This window comes from Delphinus delphis, chromosome 3 (genome assembly GCF_949987515.2).
Source record: "Delphinus delphis chromosome 3, mDelDel1.2, whole genome shotgun sequence".
Classification (NCBI taxonomy): domain Eukaryota; kingdom Metazoa; phylum Chordata; class Mammalia; order Artiodactyla; family Delphinidae; genus Delphinus; species Delphinus delphis.
Genome location: NC_082685.1, coordinates 34,466,104 through 34,489,818, shown reverse-complemented (window position 1 = coordinate 34,489,818; position 23,715 = coordinate 34,466,104). Strand labels below are relative to the sequence as shown.

General features: G+C 37.6%; 1 non-coding gene across 1 annotated transcript; it reads right to left on the bottom strand.

The window, feature by feature from the left end:
* Positions 1-1,507: 1,507 nt before the first annotated feature.
* On the bottom strand, positions 1,508-1,671 carry LOC132423767 (U1 spliceosomal RNA). Its single transcript, XR_009519075.1, has one exon. It is a non-coding gene; the product is annotated as a U1 spliceosomal RNA (small nuclear RNA).
* Between the last annotated feature and the right edge of the window lie 22,044 nt (positions 1,672-23,715).

Here is a 23,715-nt window from a genome sequence, read left to right as displayed (position 1 = left end):
AGTTTTCCAGGAGTCTTTTTGGGGAACGTTGCATCCTATTAAACTTTAATCTTGTTATCTGAAGCTACATAGAGTTCAGAAACCGGGGAACAGGAGAAGGGATTCTTAAGCCAGGACCTGGGACTCAGGTTTATTATTTTTTTAATTTCAAAAGACTTGAAGGTTTTTATAGTAATTTGTCCATTTGTATGTTTTCACTAGTAACAAATTATATATTATGAATATACCATGTATTTAAAAAAAATAGGATATCTGAGAAGGTGCAAATAATAGAACCAGCACGGTAGTGGGGTGTTCAACGTCCTTGTCACCCTCCCTCCATGAGCAGCGTCTCCTCTTAGCAGCCAAAGCAGAAACTCAACAGCAGCTGAAACTAGCACCTTTCTTCTTTTTGCCTGAGCTACTTGGATGCCATAAACTTCAACCCTAAAGTGTGGCAGAAACAGAAGACACCATCCTCCTATTAGAAGAAACAAATCTATTACAAAGGAAAATATTGGGGGTTAGGTTAAACAGGGACCACACTTTTTCTTTAAATTTTATTTTAACATCTTTATTAGAGTATAATCGCTTTAAAATGTTGTTTTAGTTTCTGCTGTATAACAAAGTGAATCAGCTATATGTATACATATATCCCCATATCACCTCCCTCTTGCGTCTTCCTCCCACCCTCCCTATCCCACCCCTCTAGGTGGTCACAAAGCACCAAGCTGATCTCCCTGTGCTATGCGGCTGCTTCCCACTAGCTATCTATTTTACATTTGGTAGTGTGTATATGTCCATGCCACTCTCTCACTTCATCCCAGCTTCCCCTTCCCCGTGTCCTCAAGTCCATTCTTATAGAATTTGCTAGCATAAAATATTTTGTTTTTATGGTCTAAATTTTCTCTTTGAAAGGATTTTTTTTTCTGTTGGAGGGTAAAACAGACAAACTATATGTGACACAACCCAGAAGACACTGCCCAGAGCAGTGACATAGGAAACCTGAGGAACCTAACATCCAAGGCTCTCTGGGAGGCATGGAAGGGCACAGTTACTGGTTCTTGACATCTTCGACACTTGTAGGAAGTCTGCACTTGTATCTGACCTGCTTGCTGCTCCCTCAGGATTTTCATGCTCGCAGAACCTGTTTAGTTCTGAGGACTGGCCTTTGTCTCTCAGCTTTGCGTTAGGAAGGAAGGGGGCCTGCAATCACAGCAATATTTAGCTATGGGTCCCACCTGGGCCTGAAGGACTTTTTTGTGTTGACTACGTTCCCTTACATGAAGTCCACAACTTAGACCCAGTCCATTCTGTAAGGTCAGGTTCATGACTGGCATTGATCCTGGCCTTCAGTATCTCCACTATCGCAAGACCAGACTGTTTGGATCAGGGCCTGCCTGGGCTCTGCTCAGAGGTTGGTACTAGTTTGTTTTGAGTGACCTACTGACTTTTCTTTCTCCTGAGACAAATCCACTGTAACAAATGTCTCATCCTTTGCCTGGGTTTACTTTTTTTTTTTTTTCCTTAGGGGAAAGTGCAAACGTAGTCCCCCACTACCACAAATTATGCAGTCGAGTTTCCCACATTTGGGGAAATCACAGGGGTCAGCACATCCGGAGTGCAATGGATAAGCCTTGCCCTGGGAAAACCACCTTCGTGATCATGGTATTTCCCCTGCCAGGTAAGTATGGGGTTTACTTTTTTGAAGATCCTGTTCCTTATGGGGAAGGATCTGAGGTGTCTTTCTCAAGAAGGTCTCTGTCCTGGGCACCAGAGTGAAGCTTAACTTCACTCTGGCAAGGGAGGTCCCCAACCCAGAATCCACTTCTGAATGCTTTCCTAATATGAGCCCTTTTTGTTCTTTTGGGTCTAAATCAGCACTCTAACTCTTTCTCAGGAATTAAAACTTAGGGATTTATACTCTTGCCTATTGAGTGTGCCCTATCTTTCCTCCACCTGTGTAGTTCAGCTACACTGTGCCAGATTTTATTTTGGGTGCAGGGAGAGAGGACTGAAAAATATGTTTCCTCTGTTCCCCAGTCTGATGTGCCTCTGCAAGTCTATGGCCAGTATCAAAGTGGGACCATCTCAGAACTACCTGCCCTTTTGCATCCACAGGTATGGGTTAGCAATAGTACTATCCATGGTGGGCAGCATCTGCTTTGTGATTACTTCTTCCTCATGAACTTCTTAATGATTTGTTCCAAGGAACTGGGAAACCTTGGTTATGGAGTCTGCTCCTGAACCCTCAGAAGGGTGTCTAAGGAGGGAAAGGTGATTCGGTAAAGAGGCCAGAATTGTACCTTTCTGATCTGATACAATAGTATGGATTAAGAACCTTAATAGGATCTACTGTTTCTTCCACATACAGCCAAATATTAGCTGGGTGCAGCTTTACTCCTTGAGTTCTTGGAAATGACCCCATCATTTTCAAGGTCGTCAAAGACTGGAGTTTTTGCAGGAATTTTTGCTCATCCCCATGTCTTTACTCTCAGAATTTCTTCTTTTAACTCCAGCTGCCCTACAAAATCTGGTCTTTCTTTGGATCAACCCAGACATAGAACCCAGTCCCAACTTGAAGTTTACCCCCAAACCCCACTTCCACAAAAAAACAAACAAACACACACATGACTGAGCAATATATCCTCAATTAAATATATCATAAGAGTGACAAAGCAAGAGGGTAGTGCTAGCACATCCCATGGTAAATAATTTAACAACCTCTCTTAGTAACTGTTTGTCTTCCATGTCCTTTGAGGTGTTCCGCCCTGAGGTCTATCAAGTCCCCTCATCTACCCATGGAGTGCCTACCCTGCTGGTACCTCTCTCCCAGGTCCTTATCACCCCTAACATTTTGAATGTTCAAGTCTCCTACATCCTACTCTAAGCCACACACCTAAACACAGTGTGTTGTGGAAAGTGAGGATTTCTCCATAGCAAAATCCAATTTCTTAAGAGATCACCTGGGATTACACAGAGCAGGATTTATGGTTGTACTGAATTACATACATAGTTATTTCCTCTGTGAATGGTTGCTTGATTTTTCTATTCTATTCTATAACTTCACCCAACCTACTATTCACTTTCTAATATTTTCAAAAATAAATAATGAAGTCACTTGACTGTGTGTATATATTATACACACACATGCATACATATGTCTACATGTGAACTATACCTATAACAGAGTTGGACTAATGTCAGTTTCATTATTAAGATTACAAACTGCTGAAATCAAGCACTACATCATTTACTTTGACTTCCTCAATTGCCCTCCAATTTTAATGAGCCTTGGTCTAGGACACCACACCTTCTCACCCATATGATGGGGTTTTATCAAGATTGACAGCTCCTTTTTTGGCAGTTCTTTCCCGTAATAAAAGCTTCTCCATAGTCAGCTCTCCACAAAAACTTAGACTTCACCTTGTGCCCTGCCCCATATCTGCTCTCACTGCACTGCAGGAAGTTTGTTTAGAAAATTCCCTCAAAATCCTAGGATCTCTGGCATTATTATTTATGTAAAGACTCACTGTTTAGATTTGGGAATAAGACAAACTGAGTTCAAATCCCTGTTCTGGCACTTATCAGTTATATGAATTGGTGTAAGTCATTTTCTTTGATATTCAGTTTTCTTATATACAATATTGAGATTAGCATCTTTAGTCTATCTTTAAAAAATCTACACACATACACAAATATACAGGCACAGGATGAAGACTCCTAAAAAAAGAAGAATAAGGAGGAAAGCCTAGCAATATTGTTTGGAAAATATAATAGAAAGCTACCATAGTTAAAGTAGTCTGGTCCGGAAGCAGAACAAGATTAAAAAAAAAAAAAAAGAAACAGAAAAGAGTTCACAATCAATTTAAAGATACACAGAAATTTTGCATTTGATTCAAGTCATTTCAAATAATTGGAAAAAGTTACAGTCAACATATTCCATTGAGGAAGATGGGAAACTGAAAAGTGGATTTTTAGAATGATGAGTTAGTTTTCAGAACACCTGGGTACTTGAACTCCCTTTTCTCCCCCTGGTGAGAATAGGGACCTCCTGACACAGAGCTTATACAGGAACTTGGATGTCTCTACATATTTTCATAAATTTTCTTGGACTGATAATGAAGGCCACAAGTAAACGGTGGCTTTGTTAGGGCAATAACTCAGCTTTCCAGGCCCAGCAGGCCCTAGTAAGTTGAGCAGGAAATCACCCACAGCTGCCTGACATCTTCAAGACTCTGAGGGACAGAGAAGGCTCCTGTGAGAAGTGCTGTGTCCACTCATGACATGGGAGGGAATCTTTTTTTATTTCTATATTGTGTGAGCATCTCTGACAATGTGCTATTTCTTCCCATTCATCATAGGCCCACCTTACTATCTGAAGAGCCCATCTATAGAGTATGAAATTAATTCTTTACCTCATTCCTTCTATGAAAATCAGTATCAGTCAAATCAAAGATTTAAAGGTAAAGAAAAAAACACAAAACACTGGATATTTTTTTTCTTAAACATCTCAGAGTGGGAAAGTTTTTCTAAATATGGCTCAAAAACTACTTTCAAAAGTTATCAATAAACTCGAATACACGGGGAAAACATTTCTCTACTTGGGAAAAGATATATATACAGACATACAGACTCAAAAGCCAAAAACACTGGACAAATTGGAAGAAATTATTTTCCACCAAATATTGAAGGATTTATCTCCTTAATGTATAAGTTGCTCTTACAAAACAATAAAAATATAAAACATTCAGTAGGAAAAAATGAGTATATGGCAAGAATACAGCTCAAAGAAAAGTAATGTAAGTAATTTTAAACCTTTGAGAAAAATGTTCAGGCTTACTCATAATGTAAGAAATCCAAATTGAAATCCAAAAGTTGACGTTTTTAAACTGCCTGATTGACAAAGCTAAGAAAGTTTAATAAATAACCATATCAGATAGGATATAGGTGAAAAAGGCACATTTACCTTTGATTACTATGGAACATAAATGGTTTCAACCACCATGGAACACAACTAAATGACATTTTTAAAAATTTGAAATGCATATGCCTGCATCAGAAATTCTATTCCTACAAATGTATCCAAAAGATTTACCCATGGATGTGTATCGAAGAATTTCAATATGGTAGCTCGGTGATAGAAAAGAACGGAAAATAACAAAAAATATTCATAAACAAGGACCTAGTCAAATAAGTAATGTATGTTCATGCAACATTAAGCTATGCAGTAGCTTAAAAGGACTGGGTAATTTCCACTGAGTGATACAGAATTGCCAAAATATATAAGAGCAAGGTGAAGAAAAATGTTTATAGTAGGTTACAGTTGTGTTACATGCTAGAGGCCATGTATCTCTATGTTCTTATATATATGCACAGACTACTGGCAGGGTATTCAAGAAACTAGGAAAGTTAGTAGTCAGTGGATAGTGGTACTGGAGGGCCAGGGAGCAAAAATGTGAGAGGAACTTCTTTTTTTATTGAATGACTTTTTTGTTTTCAAATTATAGACTATGAGCATCTATTACCTTTTCAAATAAATGAATAATGAGATAAGAAAAAATACATAATAAATAATACAGTCATCCATGATAATCTGAGCACAGAAGAAAATGTCAGAGGATGTATGGATGCTTTTTCACCTATTTAAAAAATATATATTGATTCCAATATTTTGTGTGTGTGTGTGTGTGTGTGTGTGTGTGTGTGTGTGTGTGTGAATTTCTCTCTCTGCTTAAGAAAACAGTTTTCTTAGGTACTATTTTCTTATATATCAATTTATCTTAGTAAATTCCAATTCAGGTAAATTAATTATCAACATCAAATGAAACAAATGTTTTGTTTTGAAAAAAATGCTAAAGAATAACCATACCAAAAACTATATTCAGCTTTTATATGCTTTTATATTTAGTATATTATACTGTTTTATTAAAATTTGTTTTTCACTAAAATTAGTAAAAGGTTTGGATTTTTTATCATAGTTACTAATTTTCTGAATAATGCTTACATTTAAAGAACAAATGATTAATTATATGGTCATATTCTAGATTTTATACCATTACTTAAGAAAAACGTGTTGAATACAAATTTAACCTGATAATTAGAAATATTCAAAAATTAGCTGCCCATTTTTTATCTTTTTATTTAGCTCATTTTATAAACATTTTTGCTACTTGGAGAATAAAATTATCCCCATGAGTGTTATGATTAGAATTTCAGTAGTACTCACTAAGCAGACTTCAAGTAGATCTTTAGTAGTGAGTTAACTGAATTAATCCATGGCATATCAGTGGCCAAAACGACATCATTTAAATACCTGTGCATAAAGTACCAGTTATGTTACTTAAAAAAAGTACTCAAAGATAGAATTATTGTTTGCAGCAGGGTTTAAAGAAACTTATTTCACTTATTTAGTAGCCAGCTCAATATAAAAATTTTTGTAATTTCTCCTTTTTCTCTATTTTTCTCTTTTCTCTCTCTCCTTATATCCTTTTTATGGGAGGAATCACAATAATTAACTATGAAAGGAAAACAGGATTGGAAACTCTATTTTTATATTTTTATCTGATCATACTATTTACATTTTCTATCTATAGAATATACAATAACGAAGGTATGTCATTTGTATTTGTTATAGGAAACATTTTAAGTGGATGTCTGGGAAGGACATTACGCATCCCTCTCCCCCTTGCTTTTTATACTTTTACAAGAAGATTATGACAATTAAAGAAAAGTATTTTGAGAATGTATTTAAAAGGCTGGATCCTATGTGATCACTGTCTATGTGATTATTTGCAGATCCCAAGACAACGGTTCAAGGACAGGTGGTTTATTTGGGAGGTGACCCTGGAAGACCCTGACAGAGGAACAGGGAAATGAGACAGAGAAGGAAAGAGAGCCCACAAAGTTCACGTTTTCATGTCAACTAACTGGATCTCAGTCCCCACTAGGATGAAGCTGGGGGCCAGCATGGCACCCGTGTCTCAGAGTCATCTTATCAGGGATCACTAGCTAAGCGTTAATTCTCTGGCCATTCAAGCTTGCAGCAGCCTGGGGAGAGCAGGCTCTGGCTGCCAGAAAGAATCCTCAGCAGGAAGTAAGGGCAATTGTGCATGACACTGGTAATGCCTGAGAGGATACAAGGAGGAAGCTTCAGCACTGCTTTAATCCCTGCCACTTAAAGTGATGGTGCACTTGATCATAACTTCCTGTGGTCTAAAGTTTCAAGTGTGTCTTCCCTCTCTACTGCCCTGATTTGGCTACTCTTGAGACTTGGGAGCTGGTCAGGACTTCTAGACAGGACTTGCCTGGAAGGGGAGTGAGGCCAGCTGGAGAGCAGATGAACATCAGGTCCATCATGCGTGTAGTGTTTCATTTATGTTTGCCCATGTGGAAGGTATTCTGCTTCTACAAACATCCTCAGTTTTTGTATGGGGATGATGCTCCCCCATGCACATCCTTTCAGTTCACATGAATCAGGGTGAGAACATGCTGGTTTAAGTCAGGACAGTTTAAAAAGGGCAGATTAACTACTAGGATCTTTGCTAAGAATACCAGAAAAGATCTTTGCTCTGGAGCTGAAGTTGGAAAGATTCTGCCCTGGTACCTCTGTCTGCCATTATGTGATCACAGGGAAAGAACCTCTCGGTGTGGATCAGTGAGAGAGAGCTGAGAGCTCAAGGGTGAGAGAAATTAGGTTCTGAGCCATCATTTAGAGGTGCAGTCCCTGTCCCCGCCAGCCTGGGTGACCATAAACTCCATGAATAAGTTGGTTGGAGTAAGACTTTTGGATTTGAATCTGGAAGGCTTCTAAATGCAATATTAGATTATCAGGTTATTATAATATAGAAAGTAATATTAATGTCCTGTTTAAAAAAATTTCAGCAATAGGCAAATCTTTAATAAACAGAAACAAGTGTGACCGTGGCTAAGTTTTTAAAACTTTTTAGTGCCTTAGTATCCTCAGTAGTAGACTGAAGTAAATCACTGTACTGACATAATAGAGGGGCTGTGAACGGTAAACAAAAGCTACTAAAATTGTCAATTGTACAGTTTTTGTCACATCATATCATGAGCTCCGTGAGGACTACGACTCTGTCTGGTATCTATTTGTTAACCACTGTAAATCCAGCACCAACTATGCTGCGTGCACATAGTAAACCATCAACAGATGCATGGATGGAAGACAGCAGAAGTGACAGTCAAAAACTGAGCAACTGTTATGGCACCAGCGCCATCAGAAGACACTGGGCAGCCACAAACAATCAGTACAGCCCTACTTGTAGGCATGCCTACTGAAAATGAGCTAGGAAGAATGAGGAAACAAATATTAAAATGCAAATTATATGTAGGTACTTTCTTATATACAGTATATGCTACCTCATATCATTCTAAAGCTTTGGCTATCTTTGGTTTTTACCTTCAAACTAGCATATGTGGGGTGATGTTGCCCACTGGTTACTATTTTATGAAAAAAAAATGATGAAAAAAATATTTTATGAAAAAATATGATGAAAAAAATATGATGAAAAAAAAATATGATGAAAAAAATATTTTATGAAAAAAACATTGCCAAAATATATTTTCTCGATTACATGGATATTTTATATAGACTTCTTTACTCTTGAGAAAAGAATCATGACTAAATCCCTCCAACATTTTCCCTTATAAGCAGTGCCTTGCCTGTGCTATATAATTCTGCTGTTAAAAGGACACTTTGGGATTATATGCTGAGTGTATGAATGGCACTACTGTGGAAGTAATTTCATTTTAAGTCTCTCAATATGAGCTGGCTGGTTTTACTATTACTTTTGAGTCATGACTCCTTTGATAGGTACCATTTTTAATGCTTCTCTCCCTCCACCAGGCCTAAGATAGAAAATTACTCAGAATCGGAGAGTTTACCGTGTGGCTTTATGTCACATGGAAAGAGCAGAATACAGCCAGAGTAAAAACCCACCTCTCCACACCCTAAAACATTCAAGGTCTAGGTCTGTCTTAGGACTGAATCCAACAGTAAAATTGAAATTCATATTTTGATCAGGTAACCAATTCAAGCATTCAAGAATATGTTCATCAAGTTGCATGCTATTTTTTTACCATCCCACTATACCAGGGTAACTTTCCCAGATTCTCATTTACTCAAGGGCTGCCTCTTCCTTTTACCAGTGTTTCCTCTTGATATGTCCTCAGGAAATAGGAACTAATTTCAATATACGTTGGTTAATTCATTAAACAAATATTTGTTTAGAGCCTAAAAGAAAAAGCCACTGGGCTAACACTGATTAAAGTAAAACATAATGAGAATCATAAATGCCCTGCAACAGGAATACCAATAATAAAATTGCAATACCCAACATTTCTTTTTTTTTTTTTTCTTTGCGGTACGTGGGCCTCTCACTGTTGTGGCCTCTCCCGTTGCGGAGCACAGGCTCCGGACGCGCAGGCTCAGCGGCCATGGCTCACGGGCCCAGCCGCTCTGCAGCATGTGGGATCTTCCCGGACCGGGGCACGAACCCGTGTCCCCTGCATCAGCAGGCGGACTCTCAACCACTGCACCACCAGGGAACACTTCTTAAAGTCAATGGAATATCTTACATCAGTCAACTGGGTGACTCAAATGGTCTATTCCCAGAATAAACACTTTGTTTTATCCATAGTAGGCCCTTGATGGAGCAGAACGGAATCATATTTGACATTCACTGGGTTTGGCAACTGCCATCATTGTTTAATCAGATACTTATAAGAATTCTTCATTTGTTATTATTGTTTCTAAATTACAAACAAGACAAAGATCAACAATTATTCAGTACTTTGGGCTTCAATCAAAATAAACTCAATGGAGTGTATCAGTCATATCCCATCCCACAAAATTCCATTTCACTGTACTCTCAATAATACTTCCTCCAGCATAGTGGATAAAATCCTGTGAGTTAACTTGCTTATTTATCAACAATCACAAAGACCACATTTCACTGCAGATGAACCATCCATTTTCAATTTATGACTTTTTTTCTTTGTGTATGAACGAACTGAGAAGGAATCAGGAAATTAAAGGTAAGCATTCTAGCTAAAAAAAAGAGACTCTATTCATTTTCTACTTAATCTCATAAAATGCCTTTCTTTTTCTAGAAACTACCCCCCTTCCTTCAAATAACCACAAGAAAATGACATTTGCAGTACTTCAAACTAAAGTATGTATCATGGTATTGCAAATGTTTTCTAAAAGGTCAAAACACATTTTCTACTATAAAGATTGTTGGTCCAGAAGCAACACAAATTTTTTAAATTATAGTGTTTAAAATCACTGAATATATATGTGAATATATACATTACATGTATGTAATTGTGTATGTGTACACACACACACATTTAATAGATTCACATGCAAGATGTTCCTCCCTCCCTCCCTCTTTCTCTCTCTCTTTCTTTCCTTCTCTCTTTCTCTCTTTCTTCCTTTCTAAAACACATTGAAAAACACTTAAATTCCTTAAGCATATTGCTTGGGTCTTCTATTTTATTTTTATATTCTTTCTACAGCACTTATATTGAAGACAAGGAATACAATAGTGGCATTCAATAATTGCTTTCTAACTATATATGATAAAGGAAAATTTAAAGGCTCTATTGTCCACAGAACACAAACTACTTAATAGTGACAATATGTATAGCCTTGTATTATAATGTTAATATAGAAGTACATAATATAATTATATGAAATAATCATTATCCATTTTAATTATAAAATATATATTATATAATACATTATAAATACTGATACTATATAACACACAGTATAATATAAAATCCAAAGTTCTAAGTATGGGATGATATTAAGACATCGTCTAAATATATTTTTGTTCATCTCTATATACATAGTTCCTTTACAAGTAGTTTAAAAAACTGCTGAAGATGTAGGAACAACCAAGTTACTTCTCAGAGAAACCCCCAAAATGTCTACCTCCTTAATTATAGATTATGGAAAGAAGAGCAAGGCATTATCATCATGACCGTTGAGGGAAATGAAATACATCTTCAAGATCCCATGTGAAAAACTCTCTGCTATCTAAATTATTTTTCTCAGTAAATAAGATAGGCTTTTGAGGGAGATATAATGTCTAGGTTTTTGAGGGAGACACAGGTATGTGAAATACAGCAGAGCTAACTGGAGGTAATTCCAACCATCAGACCATCAGAAATATATTTGTATGACAGATACATTTTAAATGGTAGAAGTACATGACCTAGTTTATTAGTTAAGTTACATTTACTGTCAGCAACAGAAACCAACTCTGGTAGCTGCAAGCAAGTGGATGGATATCTATTTGAGTAATACGATGACTCCATAGAGCACTGGAAGTTTGGAGACTCAGACTTAGAAAACAAAGGTTCATGTTAGGGTGGACAGCTACTGAACAGAAAACATGGCTTTTTCTTTCTTTGTTTGTTTAAAAAGTTTATTTATTTTTTAAAATATTAAACTTTTTCTTTTTTTCATCTTTATTGGAGTATAATTGCTTTACAATGGTGTGTTAGTTTCTGCTATATAACAAAGTGAATCAGCTATATGTATACATATATCCCCATATATCCTCCCTCTTGGGTCTCCCTCCCACACTCCCTAATCCACCCTTCTAGGTGGATACAAAGCACCGAACTGATCTCAAAGTGCTATGTGGCTGCTTCCCATTAGCAATCCATTTTACATTTGGCAGTGTATATATGTCCATGCCACTCTCTCACTTCGTCCCAGCTTCCCCTTCCCCTTCCCTGTGTCCTCATGTCCATTCTCTATGTCTGTGATTTTATTCCTGTCCTGCCCCTAGGTTCTTCAGAAGCATTTTTTTTTCAGAATCCATATATATGTTTTAGCATATGGTATTTGTTTTTCTCTTTCTGATTTACTTCACTCTGTATGACAGACTCTAGCTCCATTCACCTCACTACAAATAACTTCATTTCTTCTTATGGCTGAGTAATATTCCATTGTATATATGTGCCGCATCTTCTTTATCCATTCATCTGTCGATGGACACTTAGGTTGCTTCCATGTCCTGGCTATTGTAAATAGAGCGGCAATGAATATTGTGGTACATGACTCTTTGAATTATGGTTTTCTCAGGGTATATGCCCAGTAGTGGGAATGCTGGGTCATATGGTAGGTCTATTCCTAGTTTTTTTAAGGAACCTCCATACTGTTCTCCATAGTGGCAGTATCAATTAGCATTCACACCAAAAGTGCAAGAGGGTTCCCCTTACCCAACACCCTCTCCAGCATCTACTGCTTGTAGATTTTTAAATGATGGCCATTCTGACTGGTGTGAGGTGATACCTCATTGTAGTTTTGATTTGCATTTCTTGAATAATTAGTGATGGTGAGCTTCATTTCATGTGTGTGTTGGCAATCTGCATATATTCTTTGGAGAAATGTCTATTTAGGTCTTCTTCCCATTGTTGGATTGGGTTGTTTGTTTTTTTGATATTGAGCCATATAAGCTGCTTGTGTATTTTGGAGATTAATCATTTGTCAGTTGCTTTGTTAGCAAATATTTGCTCCCATTCAAGGACTGTCTTTTTGTGTTGTTTATGGTTTCCTTTGCTGTTCAAAAGCTTTTAAGTTTCATTAGGTCTCATTTGTTTATTTTTGTTTTTATTTCCATTTCTCTAGGAGGTGGGTCAAAAAGGATCTTGCTGTGATTTATATCATAAAGCGTTCTGCCTATGATTTCCTCTAAGAGTTTTATAGTGTCTGGCCTTACATTTAAGTCTTTAATCCATTTTGCATTTATTTTGGTGTATGGGAGTGTTCTAATTTCATTCTTTTACATGTAGCTGTCCAGTTTTCCCAGCACCACTTATTGAAGAGGCTGTCTTTCTCCACTGAATGTTCTTGCCTCCTTTACCAAAGATAAGGTGACCATATGTGCGTGGGTTTATCTCTGGGCTTTCTATCCTGTTCCATTAATCTAAATTTCTGTTTTTGTGCCAGTACCATACTGTGTTCATTACTGTAGCTTTGTAGTAGAGTCTGAAGTAAGGGAGCCTGATTCCTCCAGCTCCATTTTTCTTTCTCAAGATTGCTTTGGCTATTTGGGGTGTTTTGTGTTTCCATACAAATTGTGAAATTTTTCGTTCTAGTTGTGTGAAAAATGCCATTGGCAGTTTGATATGGATTGCAATGAATCTGTGGATTGCTTTGGGTAGTATAGTCATTTTCACAATGTTGATTCTTCCAATCTAACAACATGGTATATTTCTCCATCTATTTGTATCAACTTTAATTTCTTTCATCAGTGTCTTATAGTTATCTGCATATAGGTTTTGTCTCGTTAGGTAGGTTTATGCCTAGGTATTTTATGTTTTTTGTTGCAATGGTAAATTGAATGTTTCCTTATTTTCTCTTTCAGATTTTTCATCATTAGTGTATAGGAATGCAAGAGATTTGTGTGCATTAATTTTGTATCCTGCTACTTTACCAAATTCAATGCTAGCAGTTTTCTGATATCATCTTTAGGATTCTCTATGTATACTAATATGTCATCTGCAAACAGTGACAGTTTTACTTCTTCTTTCCCAGTTTGGATACCTTTTATTTCTTTTCCTTCTCTGATTGCTGTAGCTAAAACTTTCAAAATTATGTTGAATAATAGTGGTGAGAGTGGGCAACCATGTCATGTTCCTGATCTTAGAGGAAATGGTTTCAATTTTTCACCATTGAGAATGATGTTGGCTGTGGGGTTGTCATATATGGCCTTTACTATGCTGAGGTAAGTTCCCTCTATGCCTACTTTCTGCAGGGTTTCTATCAAAAATGGGTGTTGAATTTTGTTGAAAGCTTTTTCTGCATCTATTGAGTTGATCGTATGGTTTTTATCCTTCAATTTGTAATTATGGTTTTCACATTGATTGATTTGCATATACTGAAGAATCCTTCCATTTCTGGGATAAACCCCACTTGATCATGGTGTATGATCCTTTTAATGTATTGTTGGATTCTGTTTGCTAGTATTTTGTGGAGGAGTTTTGCATTTATATTCATCAGTGATTATTGGCCTGTAGTTTTCTTTCTTTGTGACATCTTTGTCTGGTTTTGGTATCAGGGTGATGGCGGCCTCATAGAATGAGTTTCGGGTGTTTCTCCCTCGGCTAAATTCTGGAAGAGTTTCAGAAGGATAGGTGTTAGCTCTTCTGAAATTCTTGATAGAATTCACCTGTGAAGCCATCTGGTCTGGAACTTCTGTTTGTTGGAAGATTTTTAATCACAATCTCAATTTCAGTCCTTGTGATTGGTCTGTTTATATTTTCTATTTCTTCCTGGTTCCGTCTTGGAAGGTTTTGCTTTTCTAAGAATGTGTTCATTTCTTCCAGGTTGTCCATTTTATTGGCATATAGTTGCTTGTGGTAATCTCTCATGATCCTTTGTATTTCTGCAGTGTCAGTTGTTACCTCTCCTTTTCCATTTCTAATTCTACTGAATTGAGTCTTCCTCCATTTTTTCTTGATGAGTCTGGCTAATGGTTTATCAATTTTGTCTTTTCATAGAATGAGCTTTTAGTTTTATTGATTTTTGCTATCACTTCCTTCATTTATTTTTCATTTATTTCTGATCTGATCTGTATAATTTCTTTCCTTCTGCTAACTAACTTTGGGGTTTTTTTGTTCTTCTTTCTCTAACTGCATTAGGTGTAAGGTTAGGTTGTTTGAGACGTTTCTTTATTCTTGAGGTAGAATTGTATTGCTATAAACTTCTCTCTTAGAACTGATTTTGCTGCATCCCATAGGTATTCGGTTGTCGTGTTTTCATTGTCATTTGTTTCTAGGTATTTTCTGATTTCCTCTTTGATTTCTTCAGTGATCTCTTGGTTATTTAGTAGTGTATTGTTTAGCCTCCATGTGTTTGTATTTTTTACATTTTTCCTGTAATTGATATCTAGTTTCATACCATTGTGGTCAGAAAAGATACTTGATACAATTTCAATTTTCTTAACTTTACCAAGGCTTGATTTGTGACCCAAGATATGATCTGTCCTGGAGAATGTTCCAGGAGCACTTGAGAAGAATGTGTATTCTGTTGTTTTTTGATGGAATGTCCTATAAATATCAATTAAGTCCATCTTGTTTAATGTATCATTTAAAGCTTGTGTTTCCTTATTTATTTTCATTTTGGATTACCTGTCCATTGGTGGAAGTGGGGTGTTACAAAGTCCCCTACTATGATTGTGTTACCATCAACTTCCCCTTTTATGGCTGTTAGTATCTGCCTTATGTATTGAGGTGCTCCTATGTTGGGTGCATAAATATTTACAATTGTTATATCCTCTTCTTGGATTGATCCCTTGATCACTGTGTAGTGTATTTCTTTGTCTCTTGTAATAGTCTTTATTTTAAAGTCTATTTTGTCTGATATGGGAATTGCTACTCCAGCTTTCTTTTGATTTCCATTTGCATGGAATATCTTTTTCCATCCCCTCACTTTCAGTCTGTATGTGTCCATAGGTCTGAAGTGGGTCTCTTGTAGACAGCATATATATGGGTTTTGTTTTTGTATTCATTCAGCCAGTCTATGTTGTTTGGCTGGAGCCTTTAATCCATTTACATTTAAGGTAGTTATCAATATGTATTTTCCTATTACCATTTTCTTAATTGTTTTGGGTTTGTTTTTGTAGGTCTTTTCCTTCTCTTGTGTTTCCTGCCTAGAGAAGTTCCTTTAGCATTTGTTGTAATGCTGGTTTGGTGGTGCTGAATTCTCTTAGCTTTTGCTTGTCTGTAAAGGTTTTAATTTTTCCGTCGAATCTGAATGAGATACTTGCTGGGTAATCTTGGTTGTAGGTTTTTCCCTTTCATCACTTTAAATACATCCTGCCACTGCCTTCTGGCTTGCAGAGTTTCTGCTGAAAGATCAGCTGTTAACCTTATGGGGATTCCCTTGTATGTTATTTGTTGTTTTTCCCTTGCTGCTTTTAATATTTTTTCTTTGTATTTAATCTTTGATAGTTTGATTAATATGTGTCTTGGTGTGTTTCTCCTTGGATTTGTGCTATATGGGACTTTCTGTGCTTTCTGGACTTGACTGACAATTTCCTTTCCTTTATCAGGAAGTTTTCAACTATAATCTCTTCAAATATTTCCTCAGTCCCTTTTTTTTTCTCTTCTTCTGGGACCCTTAAAATTCGAATGTTGGTGCATTTAATGTTGTCCCAGATGTCTCTGAGACTGTCCTCAATTCTTTTCATTCTTTTTTCATTATTCTGCTCTGCAGTAGTTATTTCCATTGTTTTATCTTCCAAGTCACTTATCCCTTCTTCTGCCTCAGTTATTCTGCTATTGATTCCTTCCAATTAATTTTTAATTTCATTTATTACGTCCTTCATCATTGTTTGTTTGCTCTTTAGTTTTTCTAGGTCCTTGTTATATGTTTCTTGTGTTTTCTCCATTCTATTTTCAAGAATTTGGATCATATTTACTATCATTACTCTGAATTCTTTTTCAGGTAGACTGCCTATTTCCTCATTTGTTTGGTCTGGTGGGATTTTAACTTGCTTTTTCATCTGCTGCGTATTTCTCTGTCTTCTCATTTTGCTTAACTTACTTTGTTTGGGGTCTCCAGTTTGCAGGCTGCCAGTTCATAGTTCACGTTGATTTTGGTGTCTGCCCCCAGTGGGTAAGGTTGGTTAAGGGGGTTTTGTAGGCTTCCTGGTGGAGGGGACTAGTGCCTGTGTTCTGGTTGGTGAGGTTGGATCTTGCCTTTCTGGTGGGCAGAACCACATCCAGTGGCGTGTTTTGGGGTGTCTGTGACCTTTTTATGATTTTAGGTAGCCTCTCTGCTAATGGGTGGGGTTGTGTTCTTGTCTTGCTAGTTGTTTGGCATAGGGTGTCCAGCACTGTAGCTCGCTGGTCGTTGAGTGAAGCTGGGTCTTAGCATTGAGATGGAGATCTCTGGGAGAGCTGTCAATGTTTGATATTATCTGGGGCTGGGGGGTTTCTGGTTGACCAATGTCCTGAACTCAGCTCTCCCACCTCATAAGCTTAGGCCTCACACCTGGCCAGAGCACCAAGACCCTGTCAGCCACACGACTCAGTAAAAAAGGGAGGCATGGCACGGGGTTATCAGCTCGGTGCTTTGTGACCACCTGGAGGGGTGGGAGGGAGGGAGACGCAAGAGGGAAGAGATATGGGAACATATGTATAACTGATTCACTTTGCTATAAAGCAGAAACTAACACACCATTGTAAAGCAATTATACCCCAATAAAGATGTTAAAAAAAAAAGAAAAAATAAAGGAAAAAAGGAGAAAAGAAAAGAAAGAAAGAAAAAGTAAAATAGTTATTAAAATAAAATAATTATTATTAAATATAAAAAATTAAAAATAAAAAAGAAAGAAAAATAAATGGAAGGAAAGAAAGAAGAGAGCAACCAAACCAAAAAAACAAATCCACCAATGATAACAAGTGCTAAACTCTATACTTAAAAAAAAAAAAACAAAAAAAAAAAAACGGCCAGACAAAACCCTAGGACAAATGTAAAAGCAAAGCTATACAGGCAAAATCACACAAGGAAGCATACACATACACACTCACAATAAAAAAAAAGGAAAAAAAAATATATATATATTTTTTTTTTAAAAAAAGGAAGTGGGCAACCAAATCAGTAAACAATGCTACCAGTGACAATAAGCTGTAAATACTAAACTAAGATCAACATAAAACCAGAAACGAATTAGAAGCAGAAAGCAAACCCCAATTCTACAGTTGCTCCCAAAGTCCACCGCCTCAATTTTGGGATGATGCATTCATTGTCTGTTCAGGTATTCCACAGATGCAGGGTACATCAAGTTGATTGTGGAGATTTAATCCTCTGCTCCTGAGGCTGCTGGGAGAGATTTCCCTTTCTCTTCTTTGTTCACACAGCTCCTGGGGTTCAGCTTTGGATTTGGCCCTGCCCCTGTGTGTAGGCTACCTGAGGGCATGTGTTCCCAGGCAGGCCAGGGTTAAAGTAGCAGCTGATTAGGGGGGCTCTGGCTCACTCAGGCTGGGGGCGGGTAGGAGAGAGGGGTACGGAATGCAGGGCGAGCACAGGGCGAGCCTCTGTGGTGGCAGAGGCCATCGTGACGTTGCAACAGCCTGAGGTGCACTGTGTGTTCTCCCGGGGGAGCTGTCCTTGGATCATGGGACCCTGGCAGTGGCAGGCTGTACAGGCTCCTGTGAGGGGAGGTGTGGATAGTGACCTGTGCTTGCACACAGGCTTTTTGCTGGTTGCAGCAGCAGCCTTAGCATTTCATGCCCCTCTCTGGTGTCTATGCTGATAGCCGCGGTTCGCACCCATCTCTGGAGCTCTTTTAGGTGGTGCACTGAATCCCCTTGCCTTGCACACCCTGAAACAGTGGTCTCTTGCCTCTTAGACAGTTCCAGACTTTTTCCCGGACTCCCTCCTGGCTAGCTGTGGAGCACTAGCCCCCTCAGGCTGTGTTCACGCAGCCAACCCCAGTCCTCTCCCTGGGATTTGACCTCCGAAGCCCAAGCCTCAGCTCCCAGCCCCTGCCCGCCCCAGTAGGTGAGCAGACAAGCCTCAGGCTGGTGAGTGGTGGTCGGCAGCAATCTTCTGTGCAGGAATCTCTCTGCTTTGCCCTCTGCACCCCTCTTGCTGTGCTCTCCTCCGTGGCTCTGAAGCTTTCCCCTGCCCACCCCCCGTCTCCATCAGTGAAGGGGCTTCCTAGTGTGTGGAAACTTTTCCTCCTTCACAGCTCCCTCCCAGAGGTGCAGGTCCTGTCCCTATTCTTTTGTCTCTGTTTTTCCTTTTTTCTTTTACCCTACACAGGTACATGGGGAATTTCTTGCCTTTTGGGAAGTCTGAGATCTTCTGCCAGAGTTCAGTAGGTGTGCTGTAGGAGTTGTTCCACATGTAGATGTATTTTTGATGTATCTGTGGTGAGGAAGGTGATCTCCACATCTTACTCCTCTGCCAACTTGAAGGTTCCCTCAACTTTTTCTTTTTAAAAAGAAAAGTTTGGGTACCCCTCTGTAGCTGATGCAGTGAATGATTTCTAGAAGTATTCTACAGCATCTTTGCATCATTTGATCAAGATTCAAAATTCTGGGCAGGAGTATGCAATTAGCTAAGCTAATTCACATTTCTATGCCCTGGTTCTCGCAGGTGAGGTAAGAGACAGTCTGATCCTTTTAGTTGTAGTTCTAGAGCATGTTAGTACAACCTTGCACCAAAGCTACTTGAAATGCAAATTCCTCCTCTAAAGGAAAAAGGGGGTGAAGACTATAGAGGTACTTTTTTGAAAAGTCAATATTCACTATACTTAGACATGACAGTAAGAAAATCTTTTCTCCATTTTACACATAGATCATTTTATAATAATCTTCCAAAGCTATGCCATTTATTTATTTACTTATTTATTTATTTATTTGTTTGTTTATTTATCTTGTTCTTTGTCAGTTTAACTTGCTCATTGGCATCAATGACTAACATATAGGTCTCATAAGAACCAGAATTTGTCTCTCTGGTTCAATGCATTTAGACCAGATACTGGTAAATCAACACTTAGTTTATCAATATCTATTTGATGAACTACTTGACTGATCAATAAAAGGACATTGTAATGTGTGGAAAATACTACTTCCCCAATTTCTTTGCCCAACTGAATCCTTCTGAGTCACTTCTGACACAACTCTGTGGGGTATTTTCAACCTCAAATAACTGTTATGACATAGAAGCCTTGACTAAATCGATGGAGAGCTTCCCACTGTGTTTTCACAGACTCAGCAGGTTTATCTCTACAGTCCCGTGTAGAAAGTGTATTTTTTACCTACTTTCTCTAATGGTCAGTGTGCTAGAGTTAACAATGAACTTGTGATGTTAAAGAATCAAGTGTGAAACAGATGCTTCCTCCTGGTCCCTCTGAAATTGTTTTAAGTTTCAAAAAGACGTTTTCTAAATACCAATGGAATTTGAAAGATAAATGTAAACTGGACTTCTTAGAGTAGCTTTCACAGTGAGAAGTTTCTAACAACTAATTCTGAAGAAAGAGTCAACAGTAAAGATTTGAAAGGAGTAATGAGAGTTATTATGGCAAAAAATGTCAGAAAGGTATTCAGTGTTTTTTTGTTTGTTTGTGGGTGGACCTGGGGAAGATAAGTAGATGTCAAGATTTAGGTTTAGGGTCCAATAATTCTGGGTGATGCTTTCTGTCTAAAACCCTTTTGTCTTTTAACACCCAGTTCTAGGTTCAGGTACGTAAAAGGCTTACCTGAACTTCCACAAGGTGGCCTCCCTTCTATGTCTCCATTACATGCTACTTTATTTGAAAATTTACCATATTTTTTTTACACTTAGTTTATTTTCTATATTTCTCTACTCAGATGCTATCATTCCAAATTCAGAAGCCCCATCTTATTGTTCTTTGTGCCCTCAGAACCTAGCTCAACATTGTACAGCACATACAGTTCAATATATTTTTCTTGAAATATTAATTGGTCTAAGATAAATATTGTCATATAACTTGCTGAAAAATCAATGATAAGCCTGACTTCTGGGTTATATGAAGAAAGGTAATATGTTAAAATAAGAAAACAATTTCTACCCCAGAACCCATAATGAAATTCCCTCTCATCTGTTAAGTAGTAAATATTATGAAGTTTAAAAAAAAATCAGCAGTATGTAAATAATCAGCAAGGAGCATCTCCTGAATATGAAAATAAAGTTCAGAGACAATAAGATAATTATTACCTTTCCGCTTTTAAAGAGTTAAGAGAGAAGGTGAGCAAATAGATGTAGTCAGGCAACAGGAAAAAGAAAAAAGGAGGGACAGGGAATTAGAAGTACAGAACAAGATACAGTTTCTCATCTTTGCCAGTCTACCTCGGATGACTTGGAAAAAAATGGATGAAGACAGAAAATCCCAGTGATACCTTGTTTCTGCCATGGCACTTTTAGATCCATTTTAATGAGGCTTTCAGAGTTTCCCAGAAAATAAACTCTGTCCCTCTCAGGGTTCCTATATTTTCCAGATGCTTCTGGACATCTAATAATTTCTGCAAAGACTTTGGCCATTAGTAATTTCCAGACATCACAGCCTTTACTAACAGAAAGCACTGGAAAATAATTCCTCTCATCTTTACAGACATTAGCTTTAGCTATCTATAGTAGGGCCCTTTTGCAGAAGAAGTGGAGTAGAGAAATCTTTTGCTAGATACTAAAAAAAAATTCTTTTTTATGTTTTCACTTCTTTTGAAGGGATGCTTGCTTGCTTGCAAACTAACTCAATCAACCTTCTTCCCCATTACTCAATGAAAGGGCAAAAGCTTTATAGGGAAAAAAAAAAAATAGGCTTCATGAACAGCCAATGTTCCACAAGCATTCAGCATAATGTGAAAGCATTGAATTATCTTCTAAAATAATATGATTTTTAATTAAGAAAATAAATGTAAAGAAGAAAAATTATTCATAATATAAAAGCCTTTTCATATAACTTTTTATGTTATCCTTGCTCCATTCTCAGAAAAATATTTTTTTTACTTACATAGTAGTTCCTGAATATTGTGTATCCCTTGTTAAATGTCATATTGAGGAAAAGTATATAGTTTAAAAGTGAACATTTCCATTAACCCCAGGCCCCAATGTCCTGGGTCCTGTAGTGAAGACAGCATTAAGTAGAGTTCCCTTCTACTCTTTGGTGGACTTAAGGCATGAGGGAGAACTAAATTCTTGTTTTAATCTATTGAGATCTTTAGTTTGTTGATTTGCAAAGTGTAATCTAGCCTACTGTTTTAGATATGAAAGTTATATCTCTCATAAAATAAAAAAGTATTCTTTTATTTTATAACATATTATTCAAGTTTATGCTACTATGGACAAAGATTGTCACCTGCCATATCAGTAAACAAAGGATGTTGGGGCCATAAAGCCATCAGCCACTACAGTCATCCTGCCCTACCTCGGATGGTGCACCTTGAGGGGATTCAGGATGGAGAAAACAGGATATTGGCCCTAGATACTTAAAGTGCATATGAAAGAAATGATTTCAGTGAGCCCAGACTCTTTCATCTTACCATATACAGAAAAGGGCTAAATTCAGTAAGCTGAGATGTCTGTTTTCCTTTAATTAACAGTCCTGGTTTCTTTTGCAAAAACTCCTACATATCCTGGCTCTTCCCTTACTTCTTTGGAACAGTCCCTTAGAGCTATCTAAGAGACTGTTTCCCAGGCTTAAGTCCTCAGTATGTCCACCAAATAATAAAAAATAATTCTCAACTAGGTTGTGCACTTTTTTCCAGTTGACACTACTTTGTATTTTTTCTATAACTTGCTCTTTTTTTTAACTTGGAAAATCACTGTTGTTAGTCCACATTAATCCACTTTATTCTTTTCAACAGATTTATGATATTTTACAAAATTAATGTAACATAACTGATTTATCAAATTGGTTGAAAGAATATAAAATGTTGCAGAAGAGGACTCCATATGGACTCAAGCTTCCATAAAGAATAAAAGTGAATGAAAAGAGCAGAAATAAGGAAGATGGTGAATTCAGAAACAAGTCTAGGGTAAAATGAAGATCAAAAGTGGAACAGATAAGACATATGAGGTAAGTTTGCTAAAATGTAAATTATTAAGAAAGAAACATAGACAAAAGCAAGGGAGAGCTACTAATCACCTATGGACAAACCATTATGAGGGAAGTTGTCTTTCTGAAATTTATATTTATTATAGAACCAAGAATACTACCTGATACATTCACCTATTTAGGGTTTAAAACGTGCTTGTAGAGTAATGATAATAATAAAAATAAAAATAATTCCTATCACTTATTGGAAATTTAATATGTGCCAGACAGTGTGCTCTGTGCAAAGTACTTGTACTAAACCTTGAAAAGGTCCCTCCAGCAAATTTTCATTCAATTTATTCACTTAGTAAACACTTTCTAGATTCCTCTTTTTTTCACAACCACACATAATCCAGCAGTGAGTTCTACGGTCTCTACTTTCAAAACATATCCCAAATCTGACCATCTCTCATCCCTTTTACAGCTCCCCTCTAATCCAAGCCACCTTCATTTTTAGGAACAAGATAATAGCCTTCTAACTAGTTTCCCTGCTTCCACAGTTCTTCATCCAGCAACAAAATGGTTTCAGCATGTAAAGTAGATCGTATCACCCCTCTTATTCAAATAATCCTCATAGATTCTCAGTCAGGAACTGTGACTATAATAAAGTATTACTCAGAGGGAAAATGAGGAAGAAGATGATGCCCAGGAAACACCTCAAAAATTAGTCGCAAAATCCTAAAAGTCAGGTTGTCCCATGAAGAATGATGGAGCTCACTAGATACAAGGAGTCAAACAGCAACACCAGCTGTTGGGATTTGGGGGAAGCTGTGACATGGGTGCTTGAACTCTGCCTGCACTCAAGTGTTACTACTTGCCATAGGTAGCCACCCAGGTAACCCTAGCCTCGAAGAGCTAATGAAAAAGCGCCTGCCACAGGACACCAGATGGTTCAATTAACAGCAAGAGAATCACATAGGTGACAGAGAGGGAAGACTTCAGGAGGCTCATCAGAGGACTACAGCAGAGGGAGACAGCAGTAGATCAGAGAGTTGCTGAGAAATATATTAAGTTGATCAGCCAGCAGCACTAATGGAGGGTCAGAAAGAACTGATAGTGAGTTACTCGCAGGCCCTGTGCACAGCTGCTAGCAGCAGGAAGAGCTGGCAGGGTGAGGGGAAGGGGC